Source organism: Ceratotherium simum, chromosome 31, assembly GCF_057802395.1.
Source record: "Ceratotherium simum simum isolate JZ-2026a chromosome 31, ASM5780239v1, whole genome shotgun sequence".
Classification (NCBI taxonomy): domain Eukaryota; kingdom Metazoa; phylum Chordata; class Mammalia; order Perissodactyla; family Rhinocerotidae; genus Ceratotherium; species Ceratotherium simum.
In genome coordinates, this window is record NC_141930.1 from 2,274,488 (window position 1) to 2,300,033 (window position 25,546).

At 37.8% G+C, this 25,546-nt stretch overlaps 1 long non-coding RNA gene across 2 annotated transcripts in view; it reads left to right on the forward strand.

The window, feature by feature from the left end:
• Positions 1-20,384, forward strand: part of LOC147913003 (uncharacterized) — a 70,713-nt gene extending 50,329 nt beyond the window's left edge. For both annotated transcript variants that reach the window (XR_015549206.1, XR_015549207.1), the window contains 5 exons: positions 10,176-10,252; positions 15,032-15,121; positions 16,249-16,283; positions 19,858-19,982; positions 20,262-20,384. This is a non-coding gene — a long non-coding RNA (uncharacterized LOC147913003). The remainder of the gene's footprint in view (positions 1-10,175; positions 10,253-15,031; positions 15,122-16,248; positions 16,284-19,857; positions 19,983-20,261) is intronic.
• The last annotated feature ends 5,162 nt before the right edge of the window (positions 20,385-25,546 follow it).

Sequence of the window (25,546 nt, forward strand, 5' to 3'; positions counted from 1 at the left end):
TTTTCCTTCGTACAGCAGACAGAATTGGACTCACTACTTCATCCAATCTAGATTCAACTTTCTGAAGGTCACATAATGAATCAGGAAACGAGTCATGATTGAAGCACGGATTACAAATTCTTTGCCTGGCAAGGTTCTGTCTCCTGGTTGGCGTCCCTTCCCTCACTTATTTAAGGAGTGAATGTTATATCTCTCTTCACCCAATAATTTACAGTGTTCCCAGTTTACCACACCATAAAGGACTATTATGAAGATACCATTCACAACGTCAAATAGGCCACTTGTCATCTTGATTTTTTTTCCTAATGTAATCTCCTTGTCATATAGGTTTGACATTTCAGAGACTTGAACCTCAATGCCTTGTGTTATTCAAAGTTGCCTGGGGACATGTGCTGAGCTGTGCTTTTCCCCAATGATTCAAGGAAGAGCATTATTCTTCTTTCTTTATTGCTCCGGCCTCTCGCTCTACACTTCCACAAATCACTATAATTTGCACCACACAGTACACTATCTGCACGAGTATCCTGTAGCCACTTCTGAAATGGCCTATAATGTTATAAATCATTGGGCTATTTTGGCATAAAATTTTACTTAGGTAAATATCCGTCGTGGGGCATTTGTTCTCCGGAGAGCTATTAGTCGCATTTTATTGTTTAGAAGGAAAACCTGTTACCAGTCATATTTTTCCAGACATTTTATTGTTATTTGGTGGCTGCTACTGTTTAAAACTACATTTTAGTGCTTACTAGACACAATGTCTTTGAACGAAAAGCACGCACATGGTTCATACATTAGTAAACTGCAGGTCACATGAAAGACAGCCGATGTCCACTAATATTTTTATTAATCATTATTTTGTTACATGATATCTGCCACAAACATAGAACAGATTTATAGGCAAGGACAAACAGCTTACTTGAAGCAAATCCCTGACTTATTAGGCCAAATACAAGAAAGGAACAACTATCCAGCAAAAGGCGGCTAAAACACAGCTTTGGATCACATCAATTCTGATGCTTTATCATCTATTTTCTGTGATATATCAAATTGTCCTTCAAAATTGCACATGATTCACTTTTTTGATGGGTTGGATCCAAAAAAAAAGTCCTAGCTATTTTTCAGAGCTTGAACTGCTGCTTCCTCTGTCAACTGCATCAGTCAGCGTTGGATCAGAGAAGCAAAACCACCAAGAGATACATGGAATAAGGGATTTATTATACGGACCTGAGCTTTCACAGTGACACAACACAAATCCACCTCATCGACTCATTGCTCATCTTTTAAGTTATCTGATTTCCATTTTTCCTTTAAATAGTCTGCTAAAAATAGTGAGAAACTACCAGATCACCATGCAAGATAACATTCAAGAGAAAAGAACAACAATATGGTTCAAAATGGTATCTGGATACCAACTCCAGGATGGTTCTTCTAAATTTTTAGTAAAACAGTCATAATAGTTCAGTAAAAGATAAAATGTACAATATCAAAAATTAAAGGTAATAAACAATAAAATCTGGGAAACTATGAAACTTTAAAGCATGTGGATTAGGATTGCCAGACTCTACGCATTATGGGTTGAACTGTGTCCCCCCAAAATGACATGTGTAAGTCTGTTAAAATAATCAAAGAGAACAATTTAGTTGATCTAAGCACATTTTATTTCACACTTCAGGAAGCAGGCAGTCTCCATTCTCAGGGTCTGGAGAACAGCAATGCAAGGAAGAGGGCTGCAAGCTTTTGTAGAAGGCCGTCAGGGAAAGAGGGTTTAGCTTAAGTTGATTGGCGGGGGTTGCATACCTGGCCTTATGTAGATCAAGGAAATCGTGACAGATGCTCGACAGTTGGGGACTGGCTGGCTGGATACACTGCCTTTCTGGTCAAGTAGAGCATTTACAGAACACAAAAGGTATCCAAGTTTCGGTTTGCACTGTGGCAGGAGTGGCTCCATCTTGGACCTAGAAATGTATTTCAACAAGTCCTAACCCCCAGTACTTCAAAATATGGCCTTACAATAGAGTCTTTCCAGAGATGACCAAGTTAAAATGAGGTCAACGGGGGGGCCCTCATCCAAGATGACTAGTACCCTTACAAAAAGGGGAAATTTGGACATTCACAAAGGAAGATGATGTGAAAACACACAGGGAGAAGATGGCCATGTGACTGGAGTGATGTATCTACAAGCCAAGGCATGCCAAGGATTGCCAGCAAACATCAGAAACTAGAAGAGGCAAAGAAGTGTTCTCCCCTAGAACTGTCAGAGACAGCACAGTCCTGCCAACACCTTGAGTTTATACTTCTGGCCTCTAGAACTGTGAGACAATAAATTTCTGTTGTTTTAACACACCCAGTTTTTGGTACCTTGTTACAACATCCCCAGGAAACTAATGCACTACCTATGCTTCGTCACATAGTAGAATTGGTAATGTGGTCCTTCGCCAGCTCTTTTTAATGTGTTCTTCATCCTATGCCGTCATCTTGAAGTTGGTGTATAAACTGCTCTACAGTCCCCCATGGGCACCCATTCTCTGCCCTACAGATTCCTTCAGGTTTGCCTTAGATGTGTGTGCTCTAATGACCCCTGTTCATCTCTTCCTCCCACTCTTGCTCTTCTTTTCATTCCCAGATGGGCTCCCGACCTCAGTTTGGCTCCTTTCACAAGCAGCTCCATTCTGGACTCTCTCCCCCTGAGCTCTGTCCTTGTTCTACCTCATGAGAACGTGCACACAGTGTGGTGCACAGATCCATGCACCACAGCACCTGGAGAGCTACCCACTCTCGCTGCCCCTCACCTTCACCACAGCCAGACCAGAAAACAGTCCCATTAGGTGACAGGAAGACCAATACAAATTTTCTAGATAACTGAACTTTTAAGCACTAAAACATTATTTTGAATTTTTCACCATTTTAGATGGAAATCTTTCTAAAATGTAAACTAATTAATTAATTAACAGAAGCTGCTGAGTAGATTTTGCTGTGGCTTGTTGATTTAGGATTATCATTAAGAACATCAATTATTACACTAGAATACTATAACAGTGCCTTTGGAAGCTATTAAGTTGTGGAATGCTTTCAGAACCTATTAAATGGACTTATTCTTTAACTTGGGAGAATTCTTTCCGATTTTAACATTTTTAAAATTTTTTGTCAGAGATTTCTGGCATCTGTTAATATGGCAACTTTTCCCTTTTTAATTTGTTCCATCTAACCAGCATTGTCCAAGGATATAAATTAAACCGGCTTATTAGAATTGTATTTACGAACATGCAGATGAACTGCCAGAATCCTCCTGCAAGGGAGGACTTGTTGCCCCAGCAACAGGGTTAGTCTCAGCTACAGGGAAAGCTGCTCTCCCAAGAAAACCCCCTTGCCAGGGAAGCTCATGTCCAATCCGATATTTATGGAGATAGATATATAGGTATAAATCTACCTATATATATATAGAGAGAGAGATGTATGTATGTGTGTGTGTGAGAGAGAGAGAGAGAAATGATATATGATATATCATCATTCCATATGATTGGTTAGTTATTTGAGAAAAGAGTTTGCCTAAATATTCTAAGATCTCACCACAACTCTTGCTGTATTTCATTGTATTTGATGAAAACTATCTTTTCAAAGCATTACTATTGTTGTGTATTCTGAACACATCACATTGTTTTTCTAAAATTCTCAAAGAACTGTCTTACAGATTTAATTTTTTTAAGTTTTTAATGATTAATTATTTTCATTGTAATTTATATAAATGTGTTATTTCTTTATTAAATAAGAATTAATTTTACTTTTGTCTTAACTGGCAATTTAAAGTACTTTCATCACAATTGGATTTTTGCATCAGGAGCTTCTGAGCAACTTAAACTGATTAAGATAATTTTCTAATATGTCTTTTCAACTGGTAACTGGGGTTACAGAATTAATCTTTACACTTGAGTCTACTTCTTTCTTGGGCAATTAAAATGATTGTGTACTGAACACTTGCTGCCTTCTACTTAGTCATGTTGTGGCTTCACAGTGAAATGGAGGAAGAGACTCAGCACCCATCACTATTATCCTATTGCAATGCAGATGCTTTGAAATAACCTACCCCAATAATATTTTTCTTAGGTTGTGAACTGCTCAAAAAAAGAGATCACTTGCTTTTAAAAGTTCTACGTACAATTGCACATAATCAGCTCTTAAAGTATCTCAAGCATGATAATGATGATAATGATCATCATAAGTACTTTGAGAGAGGGGCTGGCCCGGTGGCGCAAGCGGTTAAGTGCACGCGCTCTGCTGCGGCGGCCCGGGGTTTGCTGGTTCGGATCCCGGGCGCGCACTGACGCACTGCTTGTCAAGCCGTGCTGTGGCGGCGTCCCATATAAAGTGGAGGAAGATGGGCACGGATGTTAGCCCAGGGCCAGTCTTCCTCAGCAAAAAAAAGAGGAGGATTGGCAGGTGTTAGCACGGGGCTGATCTCCTCACAACAAAAAAGAAAAAAAAAGTATTTTGAGAGAGCTACCTGGCAAGGAGAAAATAAGTGGGGTTGTATTAGCATCAGTCATTGCTAAGAATGTATTAGCAGTATATGAGTCATTTAAAAACTTTAAAAAGATCCTCAATGTTATACTCACTTATTTCATATTAAATTCTACTTATTGGACTGAAATCAAGTCTAAGACATGTTTTGAGCCCCAAATTTAGAATGCCATGTCTATTTTAAAGTTTTAAAAGCAGGTGCTCTGGGGAAAATATCATAAAGATTCTTTAAAGAAAAAAAATACTCCAGTGCCAGTCTTGACTAGACATTGAAAAAGACTGTCAAGATGAACAGTTGACTGACAATGACCCTAGTTGAGACGTCTGTTCTTAGCTATATTTTCAAAAGCGTCAAAGTCATTCTGCAGTCTCCTGGTAAATTGTCAGATCTGTCTGGAATTGCTGTTAGGTTCCAGCCATATCCGTCTATTTATGAAAAGTTAAAAAAAAAAAACTACCAATAAACTTTAGCCTTTGAATTTAAGTTCTCCTCAAAGAGAAGTCGTCGTATATTTTTTCTTTTCTAAGAGCATTTACTCTTTTAGTGAATTGCCTGAATTATACTCTCTACAATAAAAGTAAATTTCAGAATGAGTTGGAAATATTAGAACAAATATCTGAAACAACTAAGAATTCAACCAATATAGAATTAAGTTAAAAGAGATCATTTCCTAAGAAAGTTTTAAAATTACTATTTAGAGACCAATTGGTTTAAGAGGCATTGCAGTGTGCTCTTCAGCACTAGAATATCCTGAGAATAAAGATGTACCTAAGAAGTACCTAACATAGAATTGAAACTATATGGGGGGAGTGGGATATGAAACCTAAGTCATTTTCTTTTCCTCAGTTCAATTCAGGGAGCATTATTGCATGAGAGTCCCAAAGTGAGGAGAATAGTCATCAGAAGTCCTACCCACTGGGTGCGATAGAGGAACCCAGGAACTTGCAGGATAGGCAGGCCACAAGGGAATAGGGGCTCCAGCAAGATTCACAAGGATGCAAGTTCAAGAGAATTATTAACACTACAAGGCTCCAACAGCAAGAATGGCACTCAAGACTTCTGAAGGAACTTATCACAATCACGCCCACACCAGTCTCTGTGTACTTGTATGCCAGCGTCACTGGGGCAGGCTCAGGCGTTGACATGATCCCTGATACTTTGTGCAAATGCAATACTGAAAACTGTTTGATTTTATGATACCATCTATGGCTACTGTTGGAATAAATGAAAAAACTCAAGAGAGATAGTCCTAATCACCTCTGGGTATCAGTTATATCCATCACTTTAACTATGTCGACCCTCCTTCTTCTTTTGGTCTTTGACAGTGTTTGCAACACACGATTCTGATCTTGGAACACAGAGTAGCTTTCTTCCAATTCCACATGATGTTCTTCACACAGAGTAAAGGTCGGGAATAAATTTGTCAAGATGAAGAAGCTATTATTCATCGGTGGTTAGATATGTCCCCAAAGAATCTGATAAGGGAAGTGTTTCTTAAGCCAATTATTATATAATTGTTTTCATAGGTGAATATAAACACAGAGAAACATAAATAAGTATCTGAGTTTTCAGAATAATATAATTTAATAAAAGAGATATAACATCACTCTTTCCCATAAATAATCCTGCTTCCTGTTAATATTTGTGCCTTTTAAAATTATAATCGTATATATAACCTTCATACAGCAAAATGGGGAAAATCAAATTGTGATTGAGTATTCATGAAATCATCACTACCTCCTTCTAAATACGGAGTATGTTTTCCCCACAACTACAATTGCTCTTTAGGTGATCTGATGCTTTATGTCAAAAATGCAACTGCTGAAATAAGCACTCCTAAGGAAGAAATGACAGTGAATTTACAATCCTGTCATTATTTTAAAACTGGGAACAAGGCTAGGTCATTGGTGTTATTGGGACGGGACACGGTTATGAAATTCAGCTGTGGCATAAGTCAGAATAAACGACTGACGTAGTTGTTAATTAAAGTCAGTTAGTAGACGAAAGTGCACAATTGACATCAGAAAGAGTCAAAGCAGATAAGGTGTGGGAAACGAGCTGGTATTGAAAGGAACAAAGTTCACTGCAACCCCAAGACCCAAGTACAACAAGGGTCACAGGAAAACGTGGAATGTCAGCTGTTCTCTGAGGACAGAAGTTCTGAAATGGTGAGGATGGACTGTGACCTCCATCTTCAGGGCCCTAGGCCTAATGGGACGTATCCACTCCCTCTAGAGGATCCCGATGGGACAAGAGAACCGTTTCAATCCTTTAAAGGTGGTTAGGGCCACTCCATCTCACCTAAACTCCTGGAGAGCATATTTTATTCCTTGTTATGTCCTCAGTCCATAAAACAGTGCCTGGCACACAGCAGACAATAAATAATTTTACTTAATGCAGCCCGAACTCATCAGAGGTATCTGCGTCCTCAAGAGTTCAAAGCTTGGTCAATGAGCCTTTATTAAATAATACAGCAATACTGTTTCACATATACATACCACTTTACAGTTTATGAAGCGCTATCACCAATATTATGCCATTTGACCTTCACTGCCATTCTGAAATAAATATTAATTATAACCATCATTCTATTGATGTGAAAAAATGAGGCTCAGAAAGACTGAGTGACCTGTCCAACTGACTGACTTATAGTAAGTAGAGGAATTAGGATTAGAAATTAGATTTCTTAGATCTAAGTCCTGTTCTTTTGTGGTTGAGTTCTGATGTTCAAAGTCAGAAAGAATACTATTGATTTTTTTGCTTCTGGTGGCTGAGAAAGGAAAGCATATATCTGAGCTCCTGCAAGATCTTCAAAAACATAGGCCACATTTTCAGCCCAACATCAAATACAATGCAAACCACAAATTAGACTGGCTTAGCAAAAGGAGTCAGAAAGCTAAACAAATACAGGCATTTGCCAAAAAGAATCAAAGAGAAAAAGCATGCTAAAGAGGAAAATAAAAGACAGGAGTTTAGTCTAAGATAAAAAAATAAGTTGTGAATATACAACGTGTTTTCCAGAAAAATGAATGAGAGAAGAAAACAAGAGACCATTTATGTGGTAACCCAAGGTACAGAAATCTTACTTGTCAAAAACTGTTCAATTTCATACTACTATACTCTTCATTACAACATGATAAAAGCAGAAAAGTATCAAAAATAACTTTTTTAAAGAACGGAATAATAAGTATAATTTTAAAGACTACTTTGACCAGAAATTAAAAAACTAAACTTTTTATATTAGATTCTTTTTTCCTGATTTTGAGTTCAAAAAGATGATACTAGCAAAATGCTATATGAAGATAGTTGTCTAAATTTCACAAATTGAAAGTTTTCATAGAGAAGTGTTTGAACATATTTTACAGTTGTTTTTCTCGATCTAGCCCTATAAGATGCTTGATGAAAATGTGTTCCACAGCTCCAAGGGAAAAATAAATCCAGGGGTATCTTTGCTTCACAGTGGGGAAGTTCTAGCATCTTTTCTGTTCCCCAAACATGTGGTCTAGTCCAGAGCCCACTGCTCCTTTAACGTCTCCTCCGTCTTTGTTATTGGCTGGAGTAGCAGCATCTATCCAAACACAGATCCAGATTGTCTGTGTTGAAGAGCTGGTTCTCTGGGCAACTAGAATTCCAGCTGCCTTCCATTAAGGCACACTCACCAAACACCCACCTTGGGTGTCACCACATGAAGCTCCACCCTGGAGACAAATGTGTAAGCTGAGAGTTACTCCCTCGGACGATCTGTCCTCAAAAGACCACTCTATGACTACCACTGCCCGGTCCCCAGTGAGAAACTCCTCTTTTGCTAGGGCCACTAGTACCGTTATATCATTTGGATAGAGAGAAAGCCTAATTCCATAGTGTTAAACTCAACCAAATACACGAGTGTGTCTGGCCAAGCTACTGGCCCTTTTCCAGCAATCAATAAATTGCAGCATTGCCATTCGTTGATGTATTTTCCTCTCCCTCAACCCCCAACTTTTGATGTGAATCATCCCACTCTGTTCTCGGTGGCTGGACATTTGTAGCTCAAGGGCCATATCCTAGGCAGGACCCACAACACTCTCTTAAGAGTAGGGGTAACCCAGTCATCCCAACAAAAACCATAGTGCTCAAGTCAGAGGGTTTATTCCAATGTTTCCCATCATTAAGAGGATAGCTGTCCTGTATTCCTAGACTGCAAATACAAATAATCTGAGAAATTTTGATATGAGTTATCCCTTTGACCAGTGCCCCATTTAATGCCTTTTTTCCCAAGGTGAGCAGCCATATTCAATTACAGTCATAGAAACTAAAGCCTTCAACTCTTGGTGACAATAGCCTTACAGTCTTTTCATATAATTTGTATACATTTTATGCACCTGTTTAAATAGGACTGATAAAGTAGTGAGTGATTTTTGCTAAACAAAAACTCCCATATCATAGATAGAAGACAGAAAGGAACATGGGTAAAGAAAGCAAGTATATGATGTACATACTTACAAAGAATATCATTAGTGTCCTTGTACAAGTTTAACCTAAATGAATTGAATAAGAGAAAAGATAGACATTTGAAGAGAAGGATAGACATTTTCTGATTGCCTGCAAACATACTGAATAAGATCGTTAGCAGCATCGTGATGGCAGCATAGAAACATCTGTCAATCAATTCTTCCCAGTTTCCTCCCTCCCACTCCAAAATCACATAAACTCAAGGCTGAGTCCAGAGAAATTAACCGCATTCCATTTTAAACTTCACCTCTATGGCTTGAGTATGTTGGAGATGGATGTGGAAACCATATGAAATTGATAATTTAGCTAGCCTAATTGTTGGAAGTATAGGAAGAAATGTGCCTTCCCAGATAGAAAAAAAGTGTAACATGGTTAGTGTTCAAATTCAGTTTTGCTCAAAGCAGATAATTCCATTTTCAGATTAAGTGCAATTCTGAGTTTCTGCAGAAAATCTGCAGAAATATTGGGGTTTATTTGTGATATATTTACATTGCTCATGTGTAACGTGGCCAGGGAAATTCCTCAACTTGAATTCACAATTCAGCTATAGGGATTATTAAAAAGGAGAGTGGGAATCCTTAAAAACCATAGTTAATTCAAAATGTCAGTGTAACCTGCACACTGTTATTCATCAATGCATTCATCTGTTTAAAAATACTTGTATTAAGCCACTAAATTTTGTATCAATGAAGTGCCCATTACCTATGATACACCCCTTATGACTAATCAACTTTAACCTCTTACCCTTTCTTCCTTCCACCTCTAAAAACCTCTTCTTTCTTTCAATATTGAACCCAAGCATCACCTTCTCTGCTTGGACATACTTATTTTCCTCCTTCCCAGACATTTAGCTGCTCCTGCATTTAGGCCTCCATTGCATTTGCATAAAACTCCAACACAGAGCTTGTGCTATTTCATTTTATGTATTTCCCCCCCACTACCACACTGATTCCTCCGTAGGACAGGCACTTTGTCACTGTCATCTGTTGTTTGTTTAACCTTGTATCTACAAGGCAAAGTATAGTGTCTGGGACGTCTTAAGTACTCAATGAATGTCTACTGAATGATTAACTGATTGATTACTCGATTGACTGTTAGGAAGTAGAAATATAGTTAGTCATTCCTGCTGCTTTGAATTATATTTAATCTTGCTCTTGTCTATTTTCAGCTGACTGAAATAAATAGAGGAAAGGAAGCAGCTGCAAAAATTCTGGAAAAAATATCATTCTTCAACACATCTGAGTGGTAGGTTATTCCTCTTAAATTTTTCTGTAAGGATTGCTTTACAGGTAAATTAGGTATTTTTGGAGACTTATTAGATAATCAGTACTTTCTTCACTTTTCTTTGAACCTGATTTATTTATTTATTCATTCATGACTCATGAATATGAGTCAATGATTAAAACACAAATATCCTATTGTAGGGTTCTTGGTTACAAGCAACAGAAATAAATTCTAATTTAAAACGAAAACAGCTGATGGAGAGTGTATGAGGAGGCTCACATAACTGGCTGGAGGCTGGGGGATCACAGTGAGAGGTGGGCAGGGGCCAAGGGGCTGAAGAGAACTGGCAGCAGAAACCAAAGGAGCTGTCTTGAGCATAAGACATTCTGGTGATTGCTCTACTGTTACTTCAACCTCTCTTCCTGTTCCGGCATTACTTGCTTATGTTTTAAAGCTCTCCAGGTGGTCAATGGACCGAGCTTAGGTTCAGGGACCTATTACCTAGCAGGGAGAGGGAGGTGCTCTATGCTTCTGCCTTCACAGGGGGAGACTGTTACCATTATTACCTCCCACCAAGACCGGGCACAGCGGAAGAGAGGCAATTCCACAAAACAAAGGCAGGGTGCTGCTAGGAAAGGAAATTGACGTAAGCCAGCCAGAAAAGTTACAGAAATTCCTTATAATTCCTTATATATATTGTACGCCAAGCTATCTTCAAGAAACTGTAGAGAAGTCGAAGATGAACCAGGTGTGACTCCTGCCATTAAGAAACTTAGTCTCAGAGGAACTACTTGCTTTGTAACCAGATTGTATCACTAGACCCCAAAAAAATTAGGACCATATATTAGGTTGAACTGAATGTAATTGCTAGTACTCAGTCATTTTTTACTTATAAAAACGGCAATTTCACATGGTTCAACCTAAAACTTAAGCTAAACAGATAATAAACCATTAAATTACCAAATCCTGCAAGTTAATAGGCAGATTATATTCTGTTTTTATTCCCATAACAGTTCTTACCAAATTTATAATAGTTAGAATAAACTGAGTATGCATTGAGTATTTGTCAGCTTTGACCTCTATTTACACAAGCATTCACTTTTATTTCTTTTACCTAAGTAATAGGATTTCATGGTACCTGCAGACTCAAAACAAAATAAATTTGTGGCATGTTTCATGTCTGATATTATTAAAATGAGTACATTTTAACAGATGAAAGTAAACATGGAGAATAGAAAGTAGACTATTCGGCCAATGAGAATTAGCCCAAGAGAAAAACTTTCCATGACTACTATATAAGTAAACAGAATGGCTTCAAAGGAAATTGTCATGCAAAATGATCATGCTAGATGCTTGAGCTAGAATAATATGCCCATAATAGTAAGCAGGAAATATTTCTTTTCAAGAAAAGCACATAACTGTAAATAGAAGAAAAATAAGAATCAAAATCAGAAAAATATTGCAATCAGCACCCTTCTAAAATGTGTGCCAGATTTCAAGCCCTATTCTTCTGGTTCTTCAGGATCATGGAGAAGGTGGTTACCATGCCAACTGATTGAAACAATGTTTCCATGCCAACTCAAATGATGAGCAGTAAAAGGGTGTTATTTTCCCCATTCTCTCCTTGAGATAGCTCTCTCAAGCAGTGAAGAGTGAACCTTATCAAGTGTGGCAAAGTGAGGCTGCACAAGACCTGCCCCTCCAACCTCAGTCGCTGAGACTTGATCACTTTGACTCTAGATGAGTTGGATGGATATATTGATGCTTTTAGTTCTCTAATGTCACTCAATGCCAGATTCACTGAGCTACAGAGTATCCTTGTGACTTGAAAGAGTTCGTGTAACTTCTCACATACCCAATTTATTCTCAGAAACTTGGGGGAGAAAGGACTTCTCTCTGGAAATGTTGTATATTCATGCATTTGATTATAAGTATTTTAAAGTACTGAATTTCTTCTTTTTCAATACCTTAAGGATGAAATTTGGTCTGTGTCAGGAATCCCCAGGACCACACTCAGACTCGATGACTCACTGGAAAGCTCACAAGACTCAGAAAAGCTGTTAAATTCATGTTTATGGTTTTATTACAGCTAAAAGAAGCCAATTAAAATCAACAAAAGGAAAAGGCTTATGGGCAAACTCTAGGAGAAACCAGACACAAGTTCTCAGGTGTCCTCTCTCAGCGGAGACACATGAATGCGTTTAATTCTCCCAGCAACAGTGTGTGACAACATGTGCTAACTGTTGTCAACCAGGGAAGCTCGCCTGAGCCTTCATGTCCTGGGTTTTTAGTGGGGGGTCAGTAACAGGCATATGGTGCTTGATTGCATGACTGACCTCAGCTACTCAGACTCTTGCCCCCCACAGAGCAAAAACAAGTGTTCACCATAAATCATATTGTTTACATACGTTATCTGATCAAACTGGCAGCTCATGGCCCAAGGCCTCAGGCATACAAAAAACACTCTTTTGTGTTTGTGTGTGAGGAAGATTAGCCCTGAGCTAACATCCGAGCCAACCCTCCTCTTTTTGCTGAGGAAGATTGGCCCTGGGCTAGCATCCATGCCCATCTTCCTCTACTTTATACGGGATGATGCCACAGCATGGCTTGACAAGTGATGTGTCAGTGCGCGCCTGGGATCCAAACCTGGAACCCCAGGCCACGGAAGCAGAGCGCGCGCACTTAACTGCTACGCCACCAGGCCAGCCCCACAAGAACACTCTTATCAGGCAGAGTATTCCAAGGGCTCAGAGCTCATCTCCCAAGAGCTGGCCAAGGGTCAGTCCAGAGGACAAGATTTCTTCGGAATGTGCAGGATTTGAGGAACCCTGGCTGGCTGAGTTAACCCTTCTCTGCATAGCAAATTGCTAACTGTTATATAAAATCTATCTCCTCTTCTTACATGATAATAATTTTATCTGGACACAGAGCAAGACACTTAAAGACCACATTTCCCATCCTCCCTTGCAGCCAATCATGACTATGTAATTAAATTCTCTCCAATAGATTATATGAAAATTCAACCACATTGCTTAAAAGGAAATTGCTTTCCCTGGGCTTTCTTTATTTGCTCATTCCTATGCAAATGATGATGGGTCAGCAACCCAGCTTCAACCTATGACCTGATTCGTATATCCCAAGAAGTTCTCACACACATCCATAAGGGGACATATACAAAGACGTTCATCAAGCATTGTTTCAAGCAGGGAATTAAAGGGAATCTAGTTGTCTGTCACTGCAAGAACAGATAAGCAACAGGGTGATGCTCAAAATATGTAAAAAATTTTATGGCATGAGCACCAATCAGTCAAAATGAATACCAGCCTTGGCACTGAAGCAGAGTCCTAGAGACCTCCCATGTCACTCCCCCCAAAAGGAGTTTGGTGTTAACCTTGTAGATGCTGGATTGTGGAGAGACTCAGAGATCTAGTAGAGGAACCCTCAGGAGACCCCAAGTAGAGACTATTAACCAATCCATGTGAAGGCATTTCTATTATATTCACTATCTGTATGATGTACATACCAACTGAAAAACAACCCTGTGTGGAGTAATAGGCATTGGTTAGACTAAGTGGACTACATGTTTGCATAGCAACATAGACAAAGAAATTTAAAATAAAACAAGATATATAGCAGAAAACCATTTAAATTAAATATATTTGTGCACAAATAACAGTACACCTTTTAAAAGAACACATAAAAAAAGGATATACTTTATTTGCACTTGTTACATGATCAGAGGGAAATGGCAAAAGGCAATGGGGATGAAGGGGATTAAATAAACAAGAGGGGGCCTTGTGTCCATCATTGATGGTAATATGTCCAAAATATTCCATTTACAACTAAACTTTCTCTGAGTCCAGCCAAATACAGTCAACCTGTCTCTGTAATTTTTTGTATTAATGAACTTATCCAGAAGAAAATAACTGGATCAGAAGCAAACTTTTGATAACAAGCCAGATAACTTGTTTCTACAAAAAAAAATAATAATTTTCAAAACTGAGTTCATAGGTGGGAGAACACTTATCAAGGAATTAGAGAAAGAAATATAGAGAAGACGGGATTTCGGATGAATCTTAAATGATAAATAAGACTTCAACTGTCAGAGATTGGAAAGGATGAGATTTCTGACGAGCAGAACATACACAAAAGCATGGGGATGAAAGGCCTGAGGAGATGGGAAGAGGGAATAAAATGAGAAAGCACATAGGACGCATGAGAAAGAAAAGTGAGAAACACAACTGTGAAAACAGTTGGGTCAGAATTGGGACGGTTGTGGACGCTAGGTAAAGAAATTCAGAAGAAAATGAGAAGCAATTGAATTTTGTTGTTATTATTGTATTGCTATTGTTATTAGAATAAGTATTCCATATTCAAGGCTATGCTTTAGGAGGATTCATCCTGCAGCTATGTTTAGAATGGATTGGGAGGGGGGGTTCTAAAGTAAAGAAATCAGTTTTTAGGCAATTACAATATTCAGATAAGAGATTATGGAAGTTTTCTCTTGGGCAGCAATATTAGAAAGAAAAGGACAAATACGAAAAAAAAATGATAGGTAAAAATCTATAGACTATGTGGCTGACTGGAAGAGAACTTTGAAGGTAAAGGAGTTGAAATGACTCAGTTTTGATATTTGAATGATAGAAATCATTGTTGTTTCTCCCAGAAATATGACGTCAGGGGAAGAACAATGTGACAGGAAGAATAAAAAGAGAGAATGGATATTAATTTTAGGTGTTTTAAAATTCTTAAGGGAAGGAATTTTCAGATAGGCAAAATGTGAGCGTATTTCTAAACCAGGTGAGATGGAATGACTAAAGATGAAAATTCAAGATGGCAACATTTGAACATAAAGGCTTAAAGGAAAAGCAACGGAGAATCACGACATTGGTAAGCAGTGAAGAAATGTCTAGCCTGGCTAGATAAATATATAAAGAAATATATTCATTATTTTGTTATGGAAATGTCTCTGGTATCTTGAAATTTTTTGTCTCCTGGCAACCTAGAAACAAAGTCCCAGCCTAAACCCACCATTACTTTCCAGTAGTGAATTGTTAGAATGTTGCAAGGATTTCACAGAGGACTATGGCAGAAGTACTGCCTACTCTTGGTGGTTCTGTTATGCATCATGTGTGTGCGTATGTGTGTGTGCGTGTGTGTGTGCACGCGCGTGTGTGTGCGTGCGCGCGCGTGTGTGTGCGTGCGCGCGCAAAGAGGGTCTGCAGACACTCCTCCCTCACTGAATGGCTTATGCCCTCTAGTCGGGATGGGGTCATGTACTCCCTACAAGTGCTGATTGTTTGCTAGCGTAATTTTAATCCAGATATCAGTAAGCAAACTTTATCATCTTTTAACTGTTACTTAGTCACTGAGAACCTTGAAACAGTTTTCCACATTACAATAACAATTTTACTAATGAACAACACCGCTGCAATAATGGATATGCAGACATTTATAAGTGAGAAATGAAAGGAGATTTGTAAATCCAGAAGCATTTACACTTTTAAAACAAATAAATTGTTTGACATAGCTGGGGGATACATTTCAGAGGCCATAACTAGTACCACATGAAAATTTGCAACTACGATTCTAAGACACATTAAATCTTTTCTTTCTCTCAGGTCCAAAAGTGATTTTATAACATAAACCATATTTTCCAAAGTGGTTAGAGATTTTTAAAAGGTAATTTACTCAAAAGTCATTTTCAAAGGGAACTTTTTGCAAACAAAGTCACAAATTGATTATTTTAAGTCCCTCGCCATTCCTTCCCATTGGGCTCAAACAGCAACATTCGAAGGACCACTGGAATATACTTATTTATTTTGTTCAGTTTCACCTTGATGAGGTACTCCTCAGGAATAAGTGATGAAGACTGTATGAAACAATGTGTTCAAGTTCCCACTATCCCCCAAAATCATTTTAAAATTTATTCTACTGAACAATTATTTCTTTCCTTCAAATTACCTCAAGGTCATAATTCCGAGTCAAATACTTATTAAACATGTATTATTTTCCAGGTATTGTGCTGCATTAATTAATTATAGTCCTGCAGGTAAGGAATTATAATGATCACATGATTTCGGGGTGGGGAGTTATCAAAGTGTTTTCATACCTCATAGATATTTCTTCTGTCTTCTACTCTCTAGGCTAAATTTTCACAACACGTCCCCCACAATTCAAATTCATCCTTCACATAGCAGTGATATTTCCAAAACACAAATGTGATATCTTTTTCGTGGCTTAAAACTCATCAGTGAATCTTTTTATCACACAGATTAAAGTCAAAACTCTTCATTTGCTTTCCAGGTTTATCTTTCAGTCTTTATTTTTACCTTTCAAAACGACCAGTTCCTAGATTTTACAGTGCCTGGAAGAGTCAATGCCCTTCCATGCCTCCATGCCTTTTCTAACACAGTTTCCTCCACCCAGGATCTTTTCCCCAGCTCTATCTGTACCTCTGACTAGCAGGACCTAATGTCCCGCATACTACCCTATTCCCCAACTTCAGTCAGCCCGGAAAAGATATATTTGCCTTTGAAGACTCATTTCAAGCATCTATCTCATGAAGACTTTTTTCTCAGGAAACTCCAGCCCCACCTCCAACCATCGCAATTTGTATTCTGATATATATGAGCACTTTTTACCTTTAGTCTCGTTTCCTCTCTGACCAGATCTGTATTATGGCATCTCTGACATTCAATCACTTATTTGCTTTTATATCCCTCTATTAGACTATAATTTCTTTGGGAAGAGAGACAATATCTTATGTAGAAGATCCATATTGTAGGTGTTCAATAAATGTTAATTAAATGAATGAATGATCCGAGGAAAACAAAAACACTAACTCAAAAAGATATATGCACCCCATGTTCATTGTAGTATTATTTACAATAGCCGACACATGCAAACAACCTAAGTGTCCATTGATGGATGAATGGATAAAGAAAATGTGATACATATTTACAATGGAATATTATTCAACCATAAAAAAGAATGAAATCTTGCCATTTGCAACAACATGCTTGGATTTGAGGGCATTATGCTAGGTGAAACAAGTCAGACAGAGAAAGACAAATACTGCGTGATCTCACTTATATATGGAATCTAAAAAAAAAAAACTAAGCTCATCCATATAGAGAATAGATTGGCGGTTCCGAGTCAGGGGGTGGGTGATGGGCAAAATGGGTGAACGGGGTCAAAAGCTACAAATTTCCAGTTATAAAATATGTAAGTCATGAGGATGTCACAGCATGGTGACTATAGTTAATAATACTGTATTGCATATTTGAAAGTTGCTAAGAGATTAGATCTTAAAAGTTCTCATCACAAGAAAAAAATTTTGTAACTATGTATGGTGATAGATTTTAACTAGACTTTTTGTGGTGATTGTTTTGCAGTATATACAAATATCGAACCATTACACTGTACAACTGAAACTAATGCCTCAGTTTAAAAAATGAATAAATAAATACTCAGTACTAGATCTATCTTATTTAGAATACTCTACTTTTTCTAGGGACTAAATTTTTAGCTTTGAAAGCAGAATTCCCCCTTGATTTTTTTGTTCTACCTTAAGGGATCCAGAATAATGATATATTTATTGCACAGAAGGATGCTACTGAAAGAGGCGTAAAATTCAGTGATTTGGAGCTGGAGTTCTGCGGTCTTATAAAACTGGATTTGAATCCCAGCTCAGTCGTTTTCTGGCTATATAACATTGGGTATATTTCTACACTCTTGAAGATTTGGTCTCCCCACCTCTTGAATAGAGATAATAAATGCACCACCCTCACCACTTGCTATGAGGGTTCAATGAGATGATGGGCCTGGCCTCAGAAACTTGAACAGAGAAAGTACTAGTCAATTTTAGCTATGATTACATATTATGACTACTATTAGAGCTATGCAATGGAACCCAATTTGAACTATCCAGTTCTAGCTTACTCTTCTGGTTGATTAACGTATCATGGGCATGCAGACTCTCCCTTTTCTCCAACCTTAGTCACTTTCAAATATATGCTATCAGTGTCCAGAATACTTTCATCAGAGGCTGTTAAACTGGAGCACAGCCACAACCATCGTGCTATGGACAAGGTCCAAAGCCATTTCAGCAATCTTGCTCAAAAAATTAGTAATCCTGAAACCTGAGTCACCACGCTGATAAAATGTATTCCATGACAGGTCTCTGGAATATAGGCTAAGTGACTAGATGAATGCACAGCCCTGCTTTGCCTTGCTGAGTCCATTTTCTACCTGGGACATTCGGAAGGCTTTAGACGCTTTACTAACATAATGATTCTGTGTTAAAAAACAGGATGTGATCTTTACAAGTCACATTTTGTAACTTATTACTGTTTCCTCTGCTTCCCTTCCTCTGCACTGACTCTGCAGTCCAGCTGTACACCTGACCATCGCTGATCTGCTCCCGAACACTCCCCCACACAAAAATATGTACCTTTGGTAACCGAGGAGAAGAGTGGATTTATTTTCTTTTATTTCACCCACTTAGAAACACTCTTACATTAAAATTGATAATGGAGCTGATGATAATTATTTTTTAATCAAAAGGTATTCAATTTCAAAATATATTTTCCATGGAAATTAAGGAAAGCTAAAGGGTGATTAGAGTTTCTTCTTGCATTTCTATTACAGAGTATTTCTGTCTTCATGTACCTGGACGTGATGCTCTTTAAGAACTGTTCATGTTTATAGGAAAGCAGTCAAAGTAATAAATGAAAGTAGTCGGTAATAAATATAAGGCTAGAAACCTTATATGTGCCAAATGATGTCTAAATTATGACTTAGTGAAGCTCAAAATTCTCAAAAATATTTCATGTTTAGTAGCGCTACAAAGAAAAGTATAGTTCAAAGCTGACAAGTATACTGTCAGTACATTTTTTTCACTCCATAATTCAATATACAAGTAGGGCGCTTTAAGAGATTAATCCTTTCTATTTAATTTTATATATGTAATTTCTTTCTTTCTTATGTCTTCAATTATTTTGTGGCAACAATATACTTTAGTTCAAAAGACCATCAAAAAGTTGGCAAAATTAGATGCTTTTAATATGAACAATTGTATTTTCTCATCTTCTTCCTGAATACTAAATTATATAACTTGAAAATTTTATTATAGGATATAAAAGCATTCTCCCAACTTCAGGGAATGTCGAGAGCAGCACAGGGCCTAGTTCATAATAGATGTTCAACAAGGGTGTATTAAATTGGATCTACATTTTCAAATATTTAGTTTCGAGTGAAAATAACTAAATCATATGTGAATTAACTCTGTTTACGCTGAATTCTGAAAACACAACTTCAGACACGTTATTCAGCTTGAAAATTCTCTACTGAGAGTACTATTTGCCTCCTCCACATGCTAGAGGCAAAATCCGCAGATACGTGCAAGTTCTTTTACGTCTCCTGATGAAAAGGCTTGAGACAACTTTCTGACTTCAAGGGTGTGGAAAATTCTACTTTCCCAGGAACCATGTAGGCTACAGATATCTCTGTTCCCAAGAAACAACACAGAAAACTCAGTAACAAATCAGAAGAGAGTGGATGGAGGCTGAAGTGGACCTTCCTGGCTGCCAACTCATTTTAAGTCCAGTTTTCCGCGTTCCCAGGATCTTTGCACCTGAGGCACAACCATGTGGCCTAAATTTTGCCAAACGCACCATGTGGAGTTGGGTTTGCAATTTAGCAATGCAAGACAGAGGCTGCACTCTGGGGAACTGATCTTCTGACAGAGGTATGTGGTCAACTCCTTAAAGGATGCTATCTGCGCGTGACGCTCACTAGCTGGCTGTCTCTGGTGGCAGACTGTAACACAGCATGGGTAGTAGAGCCTGTGTCCAGCCCCGTTGTCACCTGCAGTGAGCAGCAGTAGCAGCGGGCCAGCCGGGGTCCCGGCGGCGGGCTGAGTGGACTGGAGAGGGAGGTCGGGCGGCCGCGGGGCCGGTGTCCGGCCGGGGCGCGGGCGGGAGGACTGGCCGAAGCCCGGGTCCACCACGTGCCTTGCGTTTTCCAGTTTCTGAGCACCGGTGAGGGGAGGCCATTCCTGCCCCGAGTCGAGCCCGAGCCTCCTCTCCACGACGGGAGATGTTCCTTCAACCTGAGCACCGAAGCACGTGCAAAACATCAGAAACTTAAGGTCAACTTATTTCTCAACAGTATGTTCCTTACTTTTTTTTTTTTTTTTTTTTACAAATTACTGCCTTACTGTTAATTTTTTTTTTCCCACTCCCAACTGCCTTTTTTTGTGGATGTATCATGTAACGGTTCTCTATCGCAGGAGGTCCAGTTAACATCCAATACTATACGTAGTTATGTTTTTTTTCCTGTGATGAGAACTTTCAAGATCCACTCTTGAAACTACTTTCAAATATGCCATACGGTGTTATTCATTATAGTCACCATAGCGTACGTGACATCCTAGGACTTGTTCATTTTATAACTGGAAATCTGTACTGTTTAACCCCCTTCACCCATTTCCTCCCCACCCCCGCTCCCAGGCAACCACTCTGTTATTTATATTCATGAGCTCAGGTTTTTTTGGTTTTTTTAGATTCCACATATAAGTGAGATCATATGGTGTTTGTCTTTCTCTGTCTGACTTATTTCACTTAGCATAATGCCCTCAAGGTCCATCCCTGTTGTTGCAAAAGGCAAGATTTCGTTTTTTTATGGCTAAATAATGTCCCGTTGTACAGGCGTACTTGATTATACTGTGCCTCGCTTTATTGTACTTTGCAGATGTTGCATTTTCAAGACCCTCCACCAACAAAAAGATTATGGCTTGCTGAAGCCTCAGATGATGGTTAGCATTTTTTAGCAATAAAGTATTTTTTAATTAAGGTATGTACATTGTTTTAAGTGTGCTATTGCACACTTAATAGACTACACTATAGCATAAACATAACTTTCATATGCACTAGAAACCAAAAAGATTTGTGTGACTCACTTTATTGCAGTATTCATGTTATTTCAGTGGTCTGGAGCTGAACCCACAATATCTCCAAGTTATGCCTGTATGTGCATATACCACATTTTCTTTATCCATTCGTCCGTAGATGGACATTTAGGTTATTTCCGTATCTTGGCTATTGTAAATAATGTTGCAGTGAACATGGCATGCATAAATTCTTTCCAATTGGTGATTTCATTTTCCTGATGTAAATACTCAGAAGTGGAATTGCTGGATCATATGGTAGTTCTATTTTTAATTTTTTGAAGAAATTCCATAGTGTTTTCCACAGTAGTTACACCAATTTACATTCCCATCAACAGTAGTGCACAAGGATTCCTTTTTCTCTACATCCTCACCAATACTTGTTATTTCTTGTCTTTTTGATAATAGCCATTCTAACATGTGTGAGGTGATATCTCATTGTGGGGTTTTTTTTGTTTGTTTTTTGTTTGTTTTTTGTGAGGAAGATCAGCCCTGAGCTCATCCTCCTCTTTTTGCTAAGGAAGACCGGCCCTGAGCTAACATCTATTGCCAATTCTCCTCCTTTTTTTTTTCCCCCAAAGCCCCAGTAGATAGTTGTATGTCATAGCTGCACATCCTTCTAGTTGCTGTATGTGGGACGCCGCCTCAGCATGGCCGGAGAAGCGGTGCGTCTGTGCGCGCCCGGGATCCCAACCCGGCCGCCAGTAGGGGAGCGCGTGCACTTAACCACTAAGCCACGGGCCGGCCCTCATTGTGGTTTTGATTTGCATTTCCCTGATGATTAGCAATGCTGAGCACCTTTTCATGTACCTGTTGCCCATCTGTATGTTTTCTTTGGAAAAATGTCTATTCAGGTCCTCTGCCCATTTCTTAGATTGTTTGGGTTTTTTTGTTATTGAGTTGTATGAAGTTTTCATATATTTTGAATATTAATCTTTTATCAGATATATGATTTGCAAATATTTTCTCCCATTCTATAGGTTGCCTTTTTTTTGTTGATGGTTTTCTTTGCTGTACAGAAGCTTTTTAGTTTGATGTAGTGGCACTTGTTTATTTTTGCTTTTGTTTCCACTGCTTTTGGTGTCAAATCCAAAAAAAAACCATTTCCAAGACTGATGTCAAGGAGCTTACCACCTATGTTTCCTTCTAGGACTTTTATGGTTTCAGGTCTTACATTCAAGTCTTTAATCCATTTTGAGTTCATCTTTGTGTGTGGTGTAAGATAGTGGTACAGCTTCATTCTTTTGCATGTGGCTGTCCGGTTTTCCCAAAGCCATTTATTCAAAAGACTATCCTTTCCTCATTGTATACTCTTACCTCCTTTGTCATAAATTAATTACCCATATATGTATGGGTTTATTCTTGGACTCTCTATTCTGTTCCATTGATCTATGTGTCTATTTTTATGCTAATACCACACTGTTTTGATTACTACAGCTTTGTAACATAGTTTGAAATCAGGGAGTGTGATAGCTTTGTTCTTCTGTCTCAAGATTGCTTTGGCTATTCAGGGTCTTTTGTGGTTCCTAAAAATTTTAGGATTGTTTGTTCTATTTCTTTGAAAAATGCCATTGGAATTTTAATAGGGATTGCATTTAACCTGTAGATTGCTTTGTGTAGTATGGACATTTTAACAACATTAATTCTTCTAATCCATGAACATGGAAGATCTTGCCGTTTATTTGCGTCATCCTCAGTTTCTTTCATCAATGTCTTACAGTTTTCAACATACAGCTTTATCTCCTTGGTTAAATGCATTCCTAGGTATTTTATTCTTTTTGATGCAATTGTAAATGGGATTGTTTTATTTATTTCTTTTTCTGATAGTTTGTTGTTAGTGTATAGAAACACAATTAATTTTTGTATGTTGATTTTGTATCCTGCAACTTTACTGAATGCATTTATTCTAACAGTTTTTTGGTGGAGTCTTGAGACTTTTCTATATATAATATCACATCATCTGCAAGTAGTGACAGTTTTACTTTTTCCTTTCCAATTTGAATGCCTTTTATTTCTTTTTCTTACCCAATTGTCCTAGCTAGGACTTTCAATACTGTGTTGAACATGAGTGGCAAGAGTGGGCATCTTTGTCTTGCTCCTGGTCTTAGAGGAAAAGCTTCCAGCTTTTCATCATTGAATATGATGTAGGCAGTGGGCTTGTCATATACGGCCTTTATTATGTTCAGATAAATTCCCTCTGTACCCATTTGATTGAGAGTGTTTATCATAAATGGATGTTGAGTTTTGTCAAATGCTTTTCTCCATCTACTAAGATGATTATATGGTTTTTGTTCTTCATTTTATTAATGTAGTGTATCATATTGATTTGTCAATGTTGAACCATCCTTGCATCCTTGGAATAAATCCCACTTGTTCATAGTGTATGATCCTTTTAATGTATTGTTAAATTCAGTTTTCCAATATTTTATTGAGGATTTTTGCATGTATCTTCATCAGCAATATTGGCCTGTAATTTTCTTTTCTTGTGGTGTCCTTATCTGGTTTGGTATCAGGGTAATGCTGGCTTTGTAAAATGAGTTTGGAAATTTTCCCTTTCTTCTGCTTTTTGGAAGAGTTTGGGAAGGATTGGTATTAATTCTTCTTCGAATGTTTGGTGGAATTCAACAATGAAGCTGTCTGGTCCTGGACTTCTGTTTGTTGGGAGGTTTTTGATTACTGATTCAATCTCCTTACTAGTGACTGGTCTGTTCAGATTTTCCATTTCTTCATGATTCAGTCTTAGAAGGTTGTATGTTTCTAGGAATTTATCCATTTCTTCTGGATTGTCCAATTTGTTGGAGTATAATTGTTCATAGTACTGCCTTATGATCTTTTGTATTTCTGGTATCATTGTAACGTCTCCTCTTTTGTTTCTGATTTTATTTATTTGTTTCCTCTCTTTTTTTTTTTGGTGAGTCTAGCTAAAGGTCTGTCAATTTTGTTTATCTTTTCAAAAAACTGGCTCAGTTTTATTGATTTTTTTAATTTTCTTTTTAATCTCTATTTCATTTATTTCTGCTCTGATCTTTGTTATTTTCTTCTTTCTACTAATTTTAGACTTTGTTATTCTTTTTCTAGTTCCTTGAGGTGTAAAGTTAAGTTGTTAATTTGAGAGTGTTCTTGTTTATTGATGTAGGCATTTATCACTGTGAACTTTGCTCTTAGAACTGCTTTTGCTGCATCCCATAGGGTTTAATATGTTGTATTTCCATTTTTTATTTGTCTCAAGATATTTTTTGATTTCTCTTTTGATTTCTTCTTTGATCCATTAGTTGTTCAGTAGCATGTTGTTTAATCCCCACGTATTTCTGAATTTTCCTGTTCTTTTCTTGTATTGATTTCTAGTTTCATGCCACTGTGGTCAGAAAAGATGCTTGATATGATTTAAGTTTTCTTCAATTTATTGAGACTTATTTTGTGGCCTAAGATATGATCTATCCTGGAGGATGTTTCATGTGCACGTGAGAAGAATGTGTATTCTGTTGCTTTTGGATGGAATGTTCTGTATACGTCTGTTAGATCCATCTGGTCTTAAGGCTGATGTCACTTAAGGATGTCACTTAAGGCTGATGTCACTTAAGGCTGATGTTTCCTTGTTGATTTTCTGTCTGCAAGATCTATCCATTGATGTAAGTGGGATCTTAAAGTCCCCTACTATTATTGTATTGCTATTTCTCCCTTTAGTTCTGTTAATATATGCTCAATATATTTCGATGCCCTTATATTGGGTGCATAAATATTTACAAATGATCTATCCTCTTGTTGGATTGATGTTTTTATCATTATGTAATGCCCTTCTTTGTCTCTAATTATAGTCTGTTTTTTAACATCATTTTGTCTGATATAAGTATACCCACCCCGGCTTTCTTTTGGTTTCCATTTGCATAGAATATCTTTTCCCATCCCTTCACTTTCAGTCTGTGTGTGTCCTTACATTTGAAATGAATCTCTTGTAGGCAGCATATAGATGAGTCTTATTTTTTAATCCATTCAGCCATTCTTTGTCTTTGATTGGAAAATTTAGACCATTTACATTTAAAGTAATTATCGATAAATATATACTTATTGCCATTTTGTTAATTGTTTTCTGACTGTTTTGTACTTCCTCTCTGATCCTTTCTTCTTCTCTTGCTCTCTTCCTTTGTGGTTTGGTGACTCTCTTTAGTGGTGTTCTTTGGCTCCTTTATCTATTGTGTATCTACTATAGATTTTGCTTTGTGGTTACCATGAGGCTTACATATAACAATTTATAATAGTCAATTTTAAGTTGATAACAACTTAAGTTTGACTGCATTCTAAAGCTCTACAATTTTGCTTCCCCCTCCACATTTTATGTTTTTGATATCACATTTTACATCTTTTTA